Source organism: Nymphaea colorata, chromosome 12, assembly GCF_008831285.2.
Source record: "Nymphaea colorata isolate Beijing-Zhang1983 chromosome 12, ASM883128v2, whole genome shotgun sequence".
Classification (NCBI taxonomy): Eukaryota; Viridiplantae; Streptophyta; class Magnoliopsida; order Nymphaeales; family Nymphaeaceae; genus Nymphaea; species Nymphaea colorata.
In genome coordinates this window covers 10,295,066-10,315,512 of record NC_045149.1, presented here as the reverse complement: position 1 = coordinate 10,315,512, position 20,447 = coordinate 10,295,066, and positions in this window count along the sequence as shown.

Sequence of the window (20,447 nt, the reverse complement as noted above, 5' to 3'; positions counted from 1 at the left end):
CTTTGGAAATTACTTCGGATTTTCAGGGCACCTTGCTCGTTAAAAATTTGAGTATTATTTTACCTTATTGTATTTGCACGTGTTCTTTGCGGGAAATAAATGTCTGGACGCCACCTTCATATTTTAAAAAAATGGCTACAGCTGCATATAAAATATACAATTATTTTTTTATTTTATAGATAAGATGGTACCAAGTCAAATTAAAATTTCTGACCCTTATGTTCATTTTTTCTTTGCCATGTTTTCACGTGAATAATTAAGTGGCACCTTGTGTAAAATTTGAAACCGTGTGGAGGCTTGATTTTTAGAAAGTTCTTTTAATTCAAGTATGAGGGGGCTTTTCTGAGTTTTGACTCCAATCCCAATGGCGTAGTACATTTGCTATAATAAGTTGTCGACATTTTTTTTATTTTTTAAGGGTGAGTGATTCATTTCACTATTTCTAAAAAAAAGCCACTTGTCTTCCTTTGTGCCCTTTCATTGGGTTTTCACAAAAACATGCTTCAAATTCTTTTGCGGGTCGATGTGACGCGACAATAACCACTTCAAGACTCGAACTTGAGTTCTTAAAGGAGCCGGACCACTTACCGCCCAGTCCACTATCATCCCTTGGGATTAAGAAGGCCTAAACACTCTCATCTAAAAATTTATTATATAAAATTTTATTTTTGACAGCGTAAAGGTAGGAGATAGAGATGTCAAGAGATCCCAATTTATATCCTATATCCGACCAAATCACATCAATAAATAGGATGCACAAAAAAAATGATACCCAATTAAGGATTCAGTGACATTTGATAAAAAAAAATTGACATCCGATTGGATTCAAATTCAAAGTTAAGTAAATATTGATCACATTTAGATTCAGATTCAAATCAGACATCTGACATTTCAAGGGCCGCTGATTCGCTTGGCAGTGATGAAACACTCTATCAATGTTCCTGTTTAAGGTTTGAGGCAGGTTTTGGGAGCGCTAATTCTAGTTCATTAACCTGCCTAAACTATGAGTTAGTGTGATAAAATGACTTAAATATCTCAGCCCTAACGCAATTAAATTATTACAATGTCCTTGTTATTTCAAAATTTTAAGTAGATTATTTTTTATTTAATATACTTTATCCATTTTATACCTGACAGAATCAGCGATAAAGTGTTAATTGGTGTAATGGTAGTTTTCATTCATTGTGCAAAGCTAAGGTATGTTCTTCAACATTATTTGAAAATTAAGTGTACATTTTTGTTTGTATTAAACCTTTTCATTTAGAGCCAATTTATATTTGCACAGACAAAATCCTATTTCATATGTGCCCCTTTGATCCGGCCGGATTGATATGTTGAAAAAAGAATAAAAAAAGAAAAAGAAAAATGCTTCGAGTTTTGACAGTTGAAAGTTAGTTGTTTAACTTGTAAAAGAAAATCCTAAAGAGTTCTCAATATCAGAAACCATTAACTTTTCATATAAAGTGGAAACATATCTTATAAAGAACAAACTTTAAATTTGGGCGCTGGGTCGGGCTGCCGGCGGAGGGATAGTAAAATATGTTCTAAGAAAAGAAGGGTGGTTGCACTAAATTTCATGGGTCGGTAATAGTAAAAACAATAATGAGGACCATAGCACGTCAGTAATACTTTAGGCGAATTTTGATGCTAGCTTTTTAAAAACATTATGGATTGTAGCACATTCACCAATATAAATATATCTCATGGCACTACTACACACTTGATTAGCAAATATATAAAAAGCGAAAATTCCTAAAACTTTATCTACCAAAACCTGCACCGTCAAACAAATTGACTTGTATATCACTCCCTTAGCCTAAAAAACCAGTCCGACAACCTTATCAGGTTAGCCGGGGTCAGCCGACGGGCTTGATTTGGCTCCATTTATTTTTTAATATTATTTTTATTTAATAATGATATGTATTTTATTCTATTAAAATATATTTCATATATTTTAATTTTTTTTTATTTTAACGTGGCCTTTACCTAACCTAAGCCTAGTGGAAAAACAATATTTTCTTTTTCATTCTTATTGACTATTATTGAGCCTGCGTTACAACGGAGAGATTTTGGGACAACCTGGCATGAGTTTTTGTCTTCTTTGCCGTAAATTTCGTGTATATTTGAATTTTTTTTGTCAATGAAAAGATAGTGGTGGGTACCATATACCCAACCCGACTCCAGCCCCAACCTGAGCCCCAAATCAAAAAAGGGGCTCTCACCCAATAATTCATCCGGTCAGCGTGGATTGACTTGATAATTTGTTTTTAATATTTATTTATTTTATTAAATATATATAATATAATATTATATTTTTTAATATTTAGTTAATTAATTAGATATAAAATATAATATTTTATTATAATTAATTATATTTATATATTATTTTATATTAAAAATATTTTTTAATTTAATCAGCTCCACTCCTTATCAAACCGAACAGTTGTAGACTTGAGGTCCACATCAAGCGGTTTTTTTAAAGAATGGGTCATGCAAAAGGAGCTGTTTACACCCTCTGTTAGCATATGACATGCAATTACATCTCTAATGTTATTGTTAAGCATGTGTTTGTTAATTAATAAAAGTTAAGCAGCGTTTTTTTGAAAGTCTTTATTTTTATAAACACCTTATTAGTTCTTAATAGGAATAAGATTGGTGACCAACTAACTGCCCAATCAACAACAAGTTCCTCTGCTTTTCTTTTTCATTGGATTATAGTTCCAACCATATTGGATCCATGAAATTATGACAGCGATCATCCGTTTTCTTCCTCCTTTCTGATTTATTAACCACGCCAAGTTTTGCTTTGCCATGTTGCGTTGCGTCTCCATTTTTAACTTGTTGTTTATTTGACTGATGCGTCGTATTATTGATAAATAGTTAAAAGAATAAACTATTTTCTTTTCCAAGTTACGGTTTTAAAATTATTTCATTTGGTGCTTCTGCATGGAATATTCCTGCTTCATATCTTTTGGAGATCTTACTCGCTCGGCTACAATTTTCTTCTTCTTTTTTTTCTTCCCTTTAATTTTTTATTAGATCAGCCGCCCACCTTGCAGGCCCTGCACGCGTTAATGATTAAAGTGAGGAGAAAGAGGCGCCACGTCCATCTTTCATTTTTTTTTTTTTTTTATCTTTTTTGCCTATGCATGGTGGAAAAATAGTAGAAAAGATAAAGATTTTAAATTATTTTTTTGATAAAATGTCAGTTTATTAGGTTTCTTTCTTTTCGCAAAAACTCGCCATAGTCAATATGCCATCCATCGACTAATTTGTGTGTATGTGTGAATGGTTATTGTTATTTTATATTATAGAAATACAAAAATAGTTAAGCTTATTGTAATGGTATTTTATATAACATTTTAAGGTTGTAAAATAAAAAAAATTATAATTTGATTACCGGAGTAATAAATATAAAGAATTTTAATGGCCCTTGAAATTTTTTTATGCATGAATGTTAAAAGCATAAGCCAAAGAAAAATGTATAGGTTAATTTCACGTGACTAAGACATTATGTTTTTTTTTTTCTTTTTTCTTACTTAACATTGGCGTGTGAAAAACAATATATATATATATATATATATATATATATATATATAAGATTCCAATGTAGGGAAATTAAGCAATTATCCGTACCTTGATTCTAAACAAAGAAAAAACAATGAAATAATTTTTTTTTTAGAAAAAGGAGCTCTACTTCGAAGAGATTGCACGAGCTCTGAGAAACTCATTTATGCTTCCTTCGAAGACATTGCAGGAGATGAGAGAAACTCAATTATGTCTCACCCGTTTAAAAATAAAACCATCCTGATTTATTTATTTGTTTTTAAAGATTGTGTTTGTTTGACTCTAAATCTCACATTCGCACTGATCTGAAACTCTTAAAATTTTAGATTAATAAATGTAAGGTCGAACTTTCCTATCAAACTTTAAATTCGTAGTTTTTAGCCACGTATCATGTTTTATAAATATAGATACATGATAAATTGATGTTCATTCAGTAAAATATTTATTAATACGTAACTGTTTTTTTAACAATAAATGAAATAAGAAAACAATTAAAAATGTCCAGGTCCAGGACGCGGCGGCTCACAGCTGGCAGTTTGGGAAGAGAGAGAAAAGAAAGAAAAAAGTACAAAAGGCAGCGGCGACGGCGTTTAGTAAATTTGCATATAAAATTTTTTAAACTTATAAATTATAGCATACGAATTTAGTTTTTTGAGTATTTACCAAGAATGCATGAAAAACTGGGAAAAAAACATTAACAAATACGCACGTAAAAAGAAGGAAGTTGGGAGTGTGTGTTAGAAATTTTGAATGGACAATTTAATTTTTAGAAATTTTTATATTTTTTACTTTAATTAGTGAAGGCATTTTGGTCATTATCATGCATGCACAGAGGGTGTGCAGTAACCGGTTTCAGGCAAATTATAATATTTTCGACATTCAAAGAGTTTAAAGATCAGCCGCTTAAACTGCAGAAAGATCACTCGGCGATGGAAAGCTCAATAATAATTTAATTTGAAGTACTTGCAATTAAAAAAAAAATAATTAGACAATGCTCCCATTCACGACGCATAGAATTATATATTCATTTTAGACACATGACAGTTGATACACAGTTGCAATAAACCTTGCCTTAATTTTCACAATTTCTTAAACCCTTGCGGTTTTACATACTCCCAAAATTTCATTTAGAGATAGAGAGAGAGATGAACAGGAACATGATGCATTCAACTATACATCAAGTGATTTATTTAAATCACGCTATAAACTTTTGACTGCACGACAAATGAAGACGATACATTACAAGAATGGATTAAAATATTGAATTAAATTGCATTGAAAGAATCATAGGGAGACGCGGCAATTCAATTGACTATCCCCCGTGTTTATTTTTCAATTTTAACTTTTTCAATTTCGTCAACTTATCTTGAAAAAAGCACCTCTATTTGGCAGCGACCAAGCACTCTATAAGTATTGTACGAATCTGGTTCCTTGCTTACACTAGTTCTAGTTCATGAACCTTTCTAAACTATGAGCTAATGTGATACAATGACTAAAATGTATTCGTCCTTTGTTGCTGACTGAAGGAGTTAATGCATCAAAGTTATTAAAATGTCCTTGTCATTTGAAATTTTAAAGTAGTTGATTTTTATTGCATATTAAATATTTTTTAGTCATTTTGTCTCTAACTCTGCTTGAATTAGCTTAATTATTGTAATGTTACTTTTTATTCAACATGCGAGGCTAAGGTATGTGATTCAACATTAAGTGTGCATTTTTTGGTTGCTTTCAAACTTCTTTGTTTAGCACCAATTTAGATTTTCACGCGTGAAATCTTATTTCATATGCACCCGTTTTTGGAAAAGAATGAAAAAAAAAAAATGGTTCAATTCATAAAAGTTAAAAGTTGCACGCCTAACTTGGATTGGAAATTCGTAAAGAGTGCTCAATATCAGAAACCATTTACTTTTCATATAAAATGGAAACATATTTCTCATAAAAGAACAATTCATCCCTTAAACCAATACATGTTTTTACCTTTAAAAGAAACATTTCGTAAATTTATATAAATGGTTAAATATTTTTGTGGTTATAAGTATCCTTAAAAACTTTCTTAAATGATAATCGGGGAGGTTATATCTTAATGAAGATGTGAAAGGCATCCCCTCATGAATGCCACTTGGGTGTTATAGCTCTTTTCCATTAATGGGGCTGCACATGAGCCGAGTCGAGTTCGAGTTGGGTAAGCTCGAGCTCAACTTGATTAAGAAAACTCGGGCTCAAACTCAAGTCAAGCTTGACTCGTCTTGGAAAACTCGAACTCGACTCAGAAAACTCATTTATGTTAAATGTGTCTTGTTTTTTTGATTAGTTAACTAGTTTAACTCGATCAGCTCGTTTAGTTGCAGTAGCCTAAGTATTTTTTTGTTATAATTCAATGTTTATTATATAGTCGAGTCTTGACTCCTTTTACATATCGAGCACACATTTGAACTAGAGCTCGCATCATTTATAAACAAACTGAGTTAAAGTCGATTTTAGATGGACAAGTTTGAATCCAACTTGTGGAGCTCGAACGTACCTCACCGCAGCAAGACCCCCAATGCAGGAAGCTCTTTTCTTTTCCCCTCCCTTATAAAAAATCATAACAAACAACCTCCTTCTACTTACGTTTTCTTCCTTTCTTTATTTTTACATTTCATTAGCCGAAAAGCAGGACGCCACATTTTGCCCTTTTGAAAAGTTGCGTCTGCTTTATTTATTATTTATTTGAGTAATCGTGTTACCGGTAAATATTTAAAAGAATGAAAATATTTTTGAAGTTAGAGTTTTAAAATATTTTATTGTAGAAGTATTCATTCAGATAGTTTTTTTTATTTATTATTCTTTCTTTTTATTTTTTTATTAGTTCAGCCGCCCAAATGAGAAGACACGTCCAGGCTGAGCCCGCACCGCCGGAATTGGAGGTCTTTTTAATTGTTTCTAACTAATGAAAAGTTGAAAAACAATTAAAAGTTTTTTGATAAAATATCAATTTATTAAGTTTTTTTTTTTATTTCGAAAAACAAGCCCACGTGTGTTGTATAATTCGTTCAAGTTTGATAAAGAAACCATTCTGCATTTCAAAAAATTCTGCTTAGAATGTTTTAAGATGTTAAACAATTTTTTGTCGTAGAATGTTTTAAGATGTTAAAGAATTTTTTGTCGTAGAATGTTTTCTTTTATATATATATATATATATATATATATATATATATATATATATATATATATATATAAGCTGGTAGGTAGGAGATAACATGTCAACAGACTTTATTAAAATCATCTTTAACAATGAAAAAAAAAAAGCCGAACTTTCAAGTGATTGCACGAGCTCAAATAAACTTATTTACTTCTCCTTTAGGTACTTAACTTCTATTTATTTAGGACTCACCCCGTTTAAAAATACAAATAGCTTCAATCTACTTGTTCTAAGGTTGTATTCCTTTCAGATTTGAGATTTTAGGATCACACAATGCGTTGGATTATTTTCATTCGACCTTGAATTCATAGTTTTTAACATATGATATGAATTTAAAATCCATCTTATTGAAATCTCGTTTGCTAAACTTAAGGCCTTTAACGTAGCCTTGGATTTACTATTATCAAACACGAAGAAACCAAACAAACACATAAATTGGTGCTCATCCGGAAATAGTTTTTAAATTTTTTTAAGTTTTTACAATTTTTTAAGTTTTTTTTTTAAAATTTTTAATATTTGACTATTGTTAAGATAAAAAACAACTAAAAAAATCCCCAAAGGGCGCCCCGCCAGGACGCGGCGGCTGCTGGCAGTTTAACCATCCGTACATTGCAAGTCAGGCGGCTAACTAATAAAAACAAAAGGAGAGGGAGAAGAAAGAAAGAAAAGAAAGGATCGACAGGCGGCAGCAGCCGTCCGGACGCTGTGGTCCGTACAGAAAATTTGCAGAACATTAAATATGCAGAAAGTTTTTTAAATATACCTACCAGCAGCGCAAGATAAAGTATTTTAAAACCATGTCTGGAAATTGTCAATTTTATGTGACTTCAAAATATCAATTTTTATTTTTTATTTTTCTTAAAAAGTATTTTACCAACAAAATAAATAAAAAAGGAGAGGTAAATTCTAAAAATGCATGGCGTCGCGACTTGCAGTTGACGGTTTGACCACGTCGAAGGTAAACAAAAATATATAAAAAAGAAAGGATAAAAGAAGTGTACAAGCAGCTAAATGAACGCAAGCTGGACTCGAGTTTAAGAAGACTCGAACTTGGTTCAATTAAGTTTGAGCTGAGATTTGGGTGATTAAATAAAACTTTGACGAGTGGTTTGAACTCTAAATATCACTCTTGCTTGCCTGGCAAGTCACAAGTAGGTTCAAAACACCCGCTTGGGCTATCGGCATCTGATTCAAAATAACAAAATTGTTGCTGCTTTCTGCTATCAACTTCCATTTGTCAGGCCATTGCCTCCTTCTAGAGAGAAAGCATTTTTCAGGCAACTTTTCCAGTCAAGGTTATTGGAGATGATCTTCCTCCTGCCTCTACAGTGCGGTCTGCTCTGAATCTAGCGAAAGAGCTGGTCCAAATTTGATTGCCTCCTGCTGGGCTTGTCTGCCACTTGACACCTTGATCTTCTTCAAACAACACAGCATACCCGTCTCTCTGAGGGTTAGGATTTGAACGACATTGTGGTCTTTACTTTATCTAATTCGTCATTGCGACTATAGAACAGCCCCAATCCAGACGTTAACATGGAGCCAGTCATCTTCTCTCCATTCCATACTTTTGAAAGTCTCCACATAGATCTTTCATTGTCGCTGGATACAAATTCAATGGCGTCATGGAAGGCCTTGTTTGTGAAACACCAAAGATGCCAGCACACCACAGACCAACCAGCAGCTTCTTAGCCACTTGGCGTCGATTTTGCAGCTGCTCCGGAGGCGAATTTCATGTTGGACCAAGGACCATGGGACTCTGCGTTTACCAAATTTAGAAGAAATCCATTTCCAAACAGCATGGGCGATCTTGCAGCCAACGCTAGAGGACATGCTCATTCGATTCTTCTTTCTGCATATACAAAGGGCGTCTGTTCGCTAGGGGGATTTCCCATTCTTTAAAACGATCTTGAGTCATAAGCCTTCCATAGCAGGCAACATAGAGAGACCAACTAATTCCAGGTCTCTCTTCTACCACTTCTTCTAGTCAAATTCCAGATTTGACTACTTTGCAAAGGCTTCATACTATTTGAGGTCCAAACTAATTCGTCCCTATCATTATTTATTTAGGCTGACAAGAAGATTACTCACATCGAAATCTCCTGAGGTCTGCAATGAGGTGTCAAATCTTGTGTAACTTCCTTTGACAGAGAGACTTCTGCTGTTCGACCACCAAAGGTACTCCTAATGAGTGATCCCGTCCATTAAGATGAAGTCAGTCCACTTATCAGCCCAGACCATTCCCTACTTTCAATTTCACGACTTCCAATGTATTGCCAAACCCATCCTACGCTAGCCTAGCACCAAGAACCCTTCCACAGTTTCTTTATAGTCTAGAGGCTATTAGCTGGTTCAAGGTACCGTTTAGATAGCCAAGTGAAGATGAGGGCTTCTTTATTAAAAAATTTTGCATACTCGACTGGCAAGGAGAGATCTGTTTGATTCCTATAGGGAGCGCAGGTCAGCTCCGCCCTACATACAAAGTGATGCTTTTAGGAAGTTTAAAAGACCATCATCCAATACGTAGCCAAGAAGCTGATATTACGTTTAATTAGGCAAAGACGACCTACATACAAAAGAAGACTCACCTTCCAATGAGCCATCTTAGCTTCTATTTTACACACCGGATCAACGCAGTGGTGTTATTATTCAATCTACCCCTATTCTATCCATATAGGTGTTATATATATATATATGTAATGAGCCATCTTAGCTTCTATTTTACACACCAGATCAACGCAGTGATGTTATTATTCAGTCTACCACTATTCTATCCATATATATATGTATATATATGTATATATATATATATATATATATATATATATATATATATATATATATATATATATATATATATATATATATATATATATATATATATATATATATATATATATATATATATATATATATATATATATATATATATATATATAGAGAGAGAGAGAGAGAGAGAGAGAGAGAGAGAGAGAGAGAGAGAAAAGGAGATTCATGCACTTATATCTAGTCTGGTTGTCACTTGACGTTTTGTATGTGTGTTCTCTGCACAAACTACTGTTCAACATGCATTTAGCCTTCATTATTATTGTTGATCAAAATATTTGAGATCTTTATGCAATTGATTTGAATTTGCAGAAATTTTAGGACCTTGTGAACTTAATCTTTCATAATATATTTTTTTAGAAATTAAAATTCATACCGTTTTCTATTGTGAAAACATCCTTCCAGTTATTAAAGTAATCACTATGGTTGACAAAATCTGACAAGTACTAATCAATATTGATTATCTAAGGTTTATGTTTAAATTTGATTCTAATAAATATTCTCATGTTAATTTTTCTATGTTATGAATAAGGTAAGTCCAAAATATGTGGTTGGAATTAAAGATTTTTTTCACTTCACTATCCAAAACATTCAATGGTAAACCAAAAGATCAAATGCTCTTATGCAAGGTGTAAAATTGTGCCTTCAAGACACTGGAAGATGTATTAGATGACATCATTTGTCATGGTTTTTGTAAAAATCACACGGATCGGATTTATCATGGAGAGCCTATGGTAACACATGCAATAAGAACAAGTTCATCACGACATCAAAGATTCAAAATGATGCTGAGATGCGAGAAATGTTGGTTGAGACATTTTTCAATGCTACTATAGAGGTTGCCAAAGATGGAAGCAGTGGTGAGTGTTAGTTGAAACTAATGAAGAAACACATACATTTTATAAACTTTTAAACGATGTTGAACATTAATTATATCCAATATGCAAATTCTCAAAATTGTCATATGTAGTTCTGCTTTATCAACTAATGTGTTTAGCTGGGTGGAGCAATAAAAACTTTACTATGTTGTTAGGTTTTTTAAAAGAACTCCAACCAGATGAAAATTTATATGTAGGTTCCTTTTTCTATGACACTTATCTTTTGATAAAGGGTCAGCTCCAGTGTTTTTGATTATTTATGCAATTTGTTACCGTTCCTATGCATTGTTATTTATGACAGGTTTTCATCATTATTGCATGTATTGAACAAGTTCCACCTAGTTCTTATGAGGGCTATGAAAGCATTGATGCTTCGACTGTTGATCGAGGCAATGTTGTAGTTCAGTTGTGTCATTTTGTTGTTTTACATTCAATCAATATATGTTATTTCTTGTTTGTGAATGGTCAGGGTCAAAAAAAGGATAAGGGACGAGGGAAAAATAAATGCTTAATGTAGCCAAATTGCAAACTAGAAAGAAAATAACCATTGAATAAAATGAATTTAGGCAAGCTATTAAAGACAATTAGGCCTGGGCATCAGGCTAGGTCGGGCCAGGACTGTTCGGTTTTTAAAATTAACCGCTATTTATTTAACTTCTCAATCAAGAACAGACAAGAACACCAAAACTGTGAAGTTGCACGGACTATATGCTTCCTAATAATGGATTCAGCCGATCCTAGTTTGTACATTATCCATAATTAAACAAACTCAATGAAGAAACAAAAACCAATCAAAAAATTGCCAACAATTGAAACTATTACTTCAAGAGCCTGTCCCACTATCACACAAGACAACCTTCTGTCGTTAACAAGAGACCATCTTGCGTACTTGGTCAAACTTAAGACTAAGTAAACAAGTTAAAGATTTTGGCACCCATGAGAAATAGAAAATCAAAGAAAACCAATAACAGTAAGGAACATATCAACAGAAGAAACTATATAAAACGGATGAAAGGAATTAGAAGAAATAAAAATAGGTTTTCTCTTGTCACTAGCCCACTTCGCCAAACAAGCACCACCATCATTTGAATTAACAAAAGCATCATTTAGAAATAAAATTAACTTGAATGTCACGTGATCACACTAATACCACCACCACCAACATCATTTGAACTAACAAAAGCATCATTTAGAAATAGAATTAACTTGAATGTGGCATGTTCACAATAATACCACCACCAACACCGTCATTTGAATTAACAAAAGCATCATTTAGAAATAAAATTAACTTGAATGTGGCATGTTCACATTTAATACCACCACTACCACCATCATTTGAATTAACAAAAGCATCATTTAGAAATAAAATTAACTTGAATGTGGCATGTTCACACTAATACCACCACCACCACCATCATTTGAATTAACAAAAGCATCATTTAGAAATAAAATTAACTTGAATGTGGCATGTTCACACTACTACCACCACTACCACCATCATTTGAATTAACAAAACCATCGTTTAGAAATAAAATTAACTTGAATGTGGCATGTTCAAAGTAAACATCTTCAAAGTCCATCATCAACCTTGAAATGTGCATCTACAATTTAACATGAAAAAGAAATGTTAATAAAAATTAACATGTGCTTGTATGCATGGAATACTAAACATTAACTAAAAAAAAATACCATGATAATCATGCACTGGATTAACTTTCCTCGTCAGAATGGTGCCCTGCAACATGAGAATTGTAACACATGTTAATTTAAGCACACTACTATATTAATATGTAAAATAAATTAGATTGAACTATGAACATCTTATATTTCACCCAAGTTGTGTGCATCACGAATCCAACTCTGTGTGCAGATTAATGATTCTATATTTTCAGGAGAAGTTGAGCATTGATAATCATTAAAAATTCTTCCTACTATACTGAATGCAGATTCTGAAGCAACTGTGGATACAAGAATGACTAATACATCTCGAGCCATCTTTGCTATAATTTTATATTTACTTTCATTTGTCTTCCACCAAGATAATATGTTGAAGTCTATATTATGTGCAATTTCTTCCATTGGATCAATCAAATATTTGTCTAGACCTGTGGGAGCTACTACAGGAGATACAGAGCTGAAGTATGCTTTGAGCTCACATCTAGCCACGCTTCTATACTCTTCCGTTGCAATCATTGTACTAGTGTATGCATTGTCCCTTTGCATATTACTTGTGTCACTATCATCATACATGTTTTTGTATTCAACATACAATTCATGAAGGATATTCTCTACAACTTCATATTTTACTATTGCATTTGGTTTATCCAAATCATCAAACAAATACTTCAAGTATGACAACTTGAAATTAGGATCTAAAACAACTGCAATTGCAAATAGAATATCGTAGCTCTTGAAGTATTTGTCAAATTTTTCTTGCATTTTGCAAATCAATGCCCTTATATGTTCATTTGATGTTCCACGATGTCTATGCAAATGATGGTAAATTGATAAAACTTCTTCAAAAACAAGATCAGATGTTACCTACTTAGAGGTAGAGAATAGATTTGTTGTTGTATCATAGAATACCTTTAAGAACTGACATAAATCAGATGCATGAGACCACTCATCCTCAAAAGGCAAACATGCATAATTATAATCACACGATGTCAAATGTTTAAAGACATCTTTGAATAACAATGCATCTCTCAACATTATAAATATAGAATTCCATCGAGTATGAACATCATAGTTTAAAATTCTTTTCTTATCCAAACCCATTGCTTGAAAACATGCAGTCATTTTGGTGATCCCCTTACATATTTGACACTGTCACAAATTTTTGAAATTGTATCAACCATCATTCATACCATCTTGAACCATGAGATTTATAATATGTGCACCACAACGATATGAAAGTATTCCCCTTTCAATGGAAATGAAATATTGTTTTTTCCTTTTGAAGTCATTCTTAGTAAACTTATTCCATTATCATTTGCTGAACAATTATCAGCAGTAATGGAAAACAACTTCAATTGAATTTTCCACTTAATAGTAATGCACTATGATAAAATGTCACTTATACAAATTGCATTATGTGGTGGAGGCACATGTATAAAATTAAGTATATGAGAGTGTGATTGTCAATCTATATCAATATATTGGGCTGTCAAGTACAAGTATCCTAATATATGTTGTGAGGACCACATATCAAATGTCAACGAAACCCGCTGCATATGGTTATTTAAAACTCATTGATATCACATTTTTTCAGTCTTGAACATTGACTGAACCTTTTTTATAAGTATTTTTCTAGAAAATGGAACAAACCTTGAATTGCAAGCTTTTAGAAAATCGTTATGATATTCATAGTCTGCAAAACTGAAAAGAAGTGCATGCATTGTTGTACACTTAGCCATACATTTTCTTATAGCATCCATATCAAATTTATGTAGACAAAAAGAAGTGGCAACACATTCACTAACTCCAACTGACAAAGTTTGTTGCCTTCCATGAGCAATCAATCTTTTGGCACATGTATCTCTATATTGTTTTAAGTGGCTTGTACCATTAGAACTATGTCCACCTAATCGTTCTCCACAATGGTTGCATTTTGCAAACTTGTTTCCCTTATAGTGCTAATGTGAAGTCATTCCATACAACTGAAGTTCTTTTCCTCTTGGATTCAACTTCCTTTTTAGTAGATGAAAAAGATTCATTTTCCTCCATATCTGTCAATGCATCGGATGATATTTTTCATTTTCCATGCTAGAAGACATAACTTACTATTTGAATGGAATTCAAACAACATAAACACATGAAATGATTCAACTTTTGAGCTGAAGAAGATCACCAGATTCAACCTAAACACATGAAGTAAATTCTAGAAACAGTGGTAAATGCATGTCTAAGAATATCAAGTTTACATATATATTAATAACAAGTGGTGAAAATATCAACAACATTTGCACAGGTCCAGAAAAGTGAAGGATGATTCTTTAAGGCCATTAGGGGGATAGTTAGAAAATCCTGAAAACAAAGTAAGCTAGAGCCCTAAAGCACAGAACACATGCATCAACAAGTTATATATATATATATATATATATATATATATATATATATATATATATATATATATATATATATATATATATGAAGTAACTTTTCTAGTAAACCTTGTAGCAAGTTAAAAATATGTACATATTTAGGATCAAACTAGGACTAAATAGAATATTGAGCAACATTGTAGCTAACCTGTCGATTCCTTCAATTTCAGTCCAGAAGATTTTCTCCAAGAAAATTTAACTGTTCGTTTGTCTTTACACTTAAAGAATGTTGTACCAACAATATATAGCAGAAGACAACCAGCAACAACTCCTGTTAAATTTTCAACAGCCAGCACTGAGCAGCCATTTTGATGATTTTTTCTTCACCACTTGGTCCCATATTCTCATGACTACCTGTTTGCATCCCAAAAATTTCTTTTGGTTTTGGATTTTGGAGTTTACCAAAAAAATGAAGTTTTGTTTTGAAAATGAGATAGAAATGGACTCACCCATCGGTACGAGGATCAACCGTTTCCGGCGGCTTTACCAGGGATAATCAATCCAAGGGCTATGTTTATTCTTGATGCATTTTGTTTTGGCTTAAACATCCTCTCATTCTATATGCAGTGTAGTGTTTGAGAAAAATGTTGAAAGTTTGATGTTTCAAACTTTTGAAAAGATTCTTAGAGAATTATTTGAGAATGTGAAACATTTTGAAAAAAACTAGAATTGAAAAATATCATTTGGAAAGCTTGAGAAATTATTTTTTAAAGTTATTTTAGTGTTCTCTTAAGACTTTAAATAGGTTTGAGAATTTGCTCTAATTCGGTCACTACCTAGTTAGAGCTCTATCTCATCTTACTTAAGTTGTTCTGGAGATATGATTGTGCTTATTTGTGATGTTAAGTGAATGTGGATGCATGAACACATTGATCCTACATGATTCATTCCTACTACAGCATTCATATATAGACATTCATACTATCGTATACACCTAAGATTTTTGTAATAAATATTTTTGATGAAAGAGAAAAGTTTTTGAAAATGGAATCGGGTTGTTGACCCTCAAACACGATTCCAATATTGGGTCATTACTTTGAGTTTTAGTTTTGATGAAGTCGATAAATAAGAAAAATATTAAATTATAAGAGAAAAATATTGAAATAATGAAAAAGATGAAAGACTTTCATAGAAAGAAACATAGAAGAGAGAGAGAAAGAGATCTTGAAAATCATAAAATCATAAAATCAAAGATTTCAAAGATATATATATATCGATACGTATATGAAACCTTGTGAAAAATGAGGTTTAAATCAAATAAATAAGGGAAGATCATTTTAGAAAGAGAGAGAGATTTTAAAATTGAATACACATATATATATTCATATCTATACATACGAGAGTTTGTAAAAATATGTTAAATCATAAAGAGAGAATGACAAAGAAAGATATTCATATGCACGTATATATATATAACATGTATATTTGCATATGTCTTCATGGGTATTAAAATCAAGAAATGATTTGAAAATAGCCGACTTCAATTTTTGAAGTAGGCCAGAGGAGAGCTTGGGTTCATGCAAGAACCTAAGTTAAGTCTCCAAGGCCGCATTAGAGAGGGTATTTGGTTTTGAAAATCTTTTGAAAAACATGCTTCCAAATATGAATATAAAATCGTATTGTTTGCTTCAACAAAATACATTTCTTTCACTATTGGGTATGGAAGAAAATTAAATATTCATGAAATGAAAAGCAACATAGGGAAACACTCATTGGGGTCCCTAATCAGGTGCTTAAGAAATAAACTAAGCGTGAAAATGACATGAAGATGCACTCTAACATGTACAAATTAGTGGAGAGCTTTCCCGGGTTGGACAAGTCCCAACCTCAAAAATAAACAAAAGAATGAAGAAATCCCAACCCCAAGCACTCATTCTCACAGTGCATTTGCTCATTAATTAAGGAAAAATTAGGATATCATGCATAAACATCGTCTCAAGCATATATGAGCAGTAAGACAATATAGAAAGCATATTTTTGGAGATAAATGAAGAAATGGAATTTATTCCACCTTGATCATACTCCCGATGCACTCAAGATATAGCTTTCGATTCCGAATAGGAAATCATTTGAGCTTTCTTGCACGGCCATATGGAGGTGTCAAGAAGAAAAGAGGAAATAGATGAAAATGAAAAGAATATTACATACCTCAATATGAATGATATTGGAAATGAGCCATCTCTTTTGAATGATTTTGGTGTAACTTAAGATGAAGCTCCAAGATGATGAACCCCCAAGAGATCTCTTTGTGCTCCTTTGAAGAGTTGTAGCTTGACGAAGCTTGCTCCCAAGGTTGGAGGAGAAGAGAGAAATAGAAAGAGAGAGCAAAGAAAAATTTGAAATTTCAAGTGAGGAAGTACAAGAGGTTCCTCCATGGTTGGCTCATGTTCAAGAGGGAGGATTGTGGGGGTATTTATAGAGATATTTGGAGCCAAAACTCAAAATTTGATTTTTTTTTAATTTCACAATATTTTCATCCAAATTTCAAATAATTTTGAATTATTTTCAATTTTTTTTCTAAAAAATAAGTTTTAACTAAGAGGGATTGGCTATTGGCCCTGCAAACACCCTTTTGAGGTGTGGGTAGGGCTATTGCCCACCCAAAGAAACCAAAACTGCCCCTTAAGGGGTGACTTTTGCAAGAAAAGGGGGGCCTGCATTGTTGCAGGCCCCTGCCTAGGTGCTGTTGCGCCGTTGCAGTGTCGCAGGCACGATGCAGAAAACTTCCTCTTTCTTTTATTTACTTAAAAAAGTGTATGAGATTGATTTTTTTTCGTTATAAAAGGGTGGTCGGCTTCGTTTTAAGTTTCAAAACGTATTTTGGTGTGAAGATGAAGCGTAAAACAAGGAGAGGTCTGTGCACGTGCGCGCGACGCTTATAGCACTAGACTTTGTCGTCTTGAACTCGATTTTGGATTTTGAGTTTGAAATGTTTGATTTGGATCTAAACTTGGGTTTAAAAATTCATTTTGGATCGAATAGTTGCAAATTTATTTTGGGTCTAGGATTAAATCAGAATACAGTATTTTTTGAAAAATTTGGGGTGATAACACTACCTTAAAATGTCAGGCCCTTTTAAGTGCAAAATTGCAATTTCATCGCAAGCAATAAAAATTAAGAAAATGAAAGTTTCTAATGCTTCTAAAAAAATTAAGAAAAGCTACAAAAAGAGTGTCGATGATGCTTCCTAACATAAATAAAAGGATCCAGGAAACTTATGCAAGAGATGCCCTAGAAGAAGTATGATCAGTTTAGTGGGGATCACAACTTACGTACAACCACTATGTAGTAAAGATAAACATGAGAACAAATGCTCATAAATGGATGTTAAAAACATTCAGAAAACATAAACAATGGCAAATAATGAATAAAAGAATAAAAGAATAAATTATGAGAAATTTGAGTTTTCTACTAACTTTCCTACAAGAAAATTGATAAAAATGTCGAAATAAATGAAGCCTAAAAACATTCAAATGACACTAAAAAACATTTTTTCCTGAAAAAAACACAAAAAAAAGTAAAAATAATGCAAGTGGTTAGACATCCATCCACCACTTGCAAAAATAAACCGAGCACTCACAATAGCATGAAATGAAGCAAGGACAAAGCAAGATGAGACCATGTGATCCACAGTAATTAGTTCAAACATTTAAACTATTGGAATCCGCTGCAAGTGGTTAAACATCCATCCACCATCAATCTGGACTTTGCTAAACAGAATACTGGATTTAGGCATTTTTTTTCAGGATTCCAACATTTTTTTCCATTCCCCATGCCAACAGTTCTAATTTGACACCATTTATGCGAACCTTCATTCTAGCAGAAAAGCTCAAAGATCACGTCAAATGAACATCCAGGTATATTTTCCCAGGTTCAACAGAATCATATATCATGTCAAATGAACATGTTCACTACACAAAATCCCATATGAGAAGAAAAAAACTAATCGATATCACTTTCCTCCTGTTTCTTGTAACAGCAAGGGAAGAAGATGTACTTGTGCCCTCAATGGAAAGAAATAAAAAAAAAAAAAAATCAGGGGAGAACAAGTCAAGCAGTAATGGTTTCACTGTTGCACCCCCTTTCCTTCGTGAAAATTGAAAAAGGAGCCGTAGAACCTATCGGGAGAACAAAAAGGGAAAACAGACTGAGAATGAGTAAAGCCGCAGAAGTAATTATCCAAGCCCCAAAAGTAACAGACCTGCAATCTTAATAACAACCAATTTTGCATCATGCACTAAGAAAGCAACAAGAGACTTAAATCTAAGAAATGAACATAACTGTTTCACAACATTAGCATTAAGAAGTAATCACACTCGTGAAAGAAACAACATCTGAAAAGCACTGGGAAGGGAAAAACGAGTGTCTATTGTGACGGACCAGCAGTGCGACGATGGTGACGGTGCAGACCAGCAGTGCGGTGATGGTGATGGCGGCGACGGCGATGGCTACAGTGACAGCGGCGACGGTGGTCGGTGGATCCCACAGGCACAGCAGTGCCGCTCTCTCCCTTTCAAATGAAAAGGGAAAGACTCAAGACTGTCGAAGCCTCGAAGGAGAAGGTTATTTCGACCTAATGCCTAACAGGCCCCAACGGGCCCCAACTTATAACCCAGACCCGGCCCGCTTTAATGTCAGGCCGGGCCAGGCGCAATGGGCGAAAGTCTGACGATGGCAAATCAATACCCAGACCCAGACCTGTTCTGGCCAGGTACCGGGTACCCGCCGGTGACCTGGCCCGGCGCCCAGGCCTAAAGACAATACCTCGACACTTTCAAACTTTTTAAGTATGCTAGCATTAGGGCTGAACATGAGCCGAGTCGAGCCCGAGCTCGGTCAGCTCGAACTCGGCTCGACTAAGTAAGACCACGAGCTCGACTCGGCTCGAGCTGGAATATAGCTCGACTATACTGGCTCGAACTCGACTCGATAGTGGTTGTCGAGCTCGACCGCAAGCTCGAGCTTGACCCTGGGCTCGAGCTCGACCAGGAGCTCGAGCTCGATTAAGGCTCGAATACGTAGTTTGCTATTGATGCTATAATTTTCAACTCAAGAGGGTTAAGAAGCAGACACTCCTCTAGCTTCAACTGACAACACAATCAGAAGGCAAACCTGAAATACTGAAAATTTCAAGTAAACATACAGTAAGCGTATTGCAGAATCTCCCATACTAAAACTATGGAAAAAAGTTAACTTAATTATTTTCATACCATGTGTGGTTGGTCAAATAAAAATAATCAACCATTGAAAATTCAATGGAGCTCAAAACTATGCTTAAGCTCAAAACTATGCTTATACGCACCACCTACAAGTACATTGGTCACAACCAGACCCCAAATTGAATCTGCAGAGTGTATAATTATTACTTCCATCTAAAATTTCCTGAAGATTGCTACTTCTTGTTTTACATTTAATTCTAGAAGAACTGAAAATGCCAGACACCACATAGTTGCATTGGTTAAGGACTTTCTGCTCCAAACGTACAGCCTCCTGAAGAGAATCCCTGGCAAGCTGAATCCCTAGCAAGCTGGACCTGTATTCTACGTCATGGAACAAAAATAAAATTCTTCTAACATAGAAAAAAGAAATACATACAAAACCAATGAAAGTGAGAACTTTTACAATGATTATGAAAAATAGACATGGGATTAATACTACTTTCATTTTGATAACAGCATGAGAACCATGTCTTCTGATGGCAGTTGCAGAAAAATAACAAAAACATGAACTTCTCAAAACTTGTCGTGATTATAATTTAAGCAACCAGTTATTGTAATCTTTCTAGCAAGACGCTAAAATCTTCCTGAGTGAAGAACATGAAACTCCGATTAGTGAGTACTAATTAGCACTGACTTGGTTCTTGGCAGGGTTCCAAATTCTAATGCCAGAGCTTCA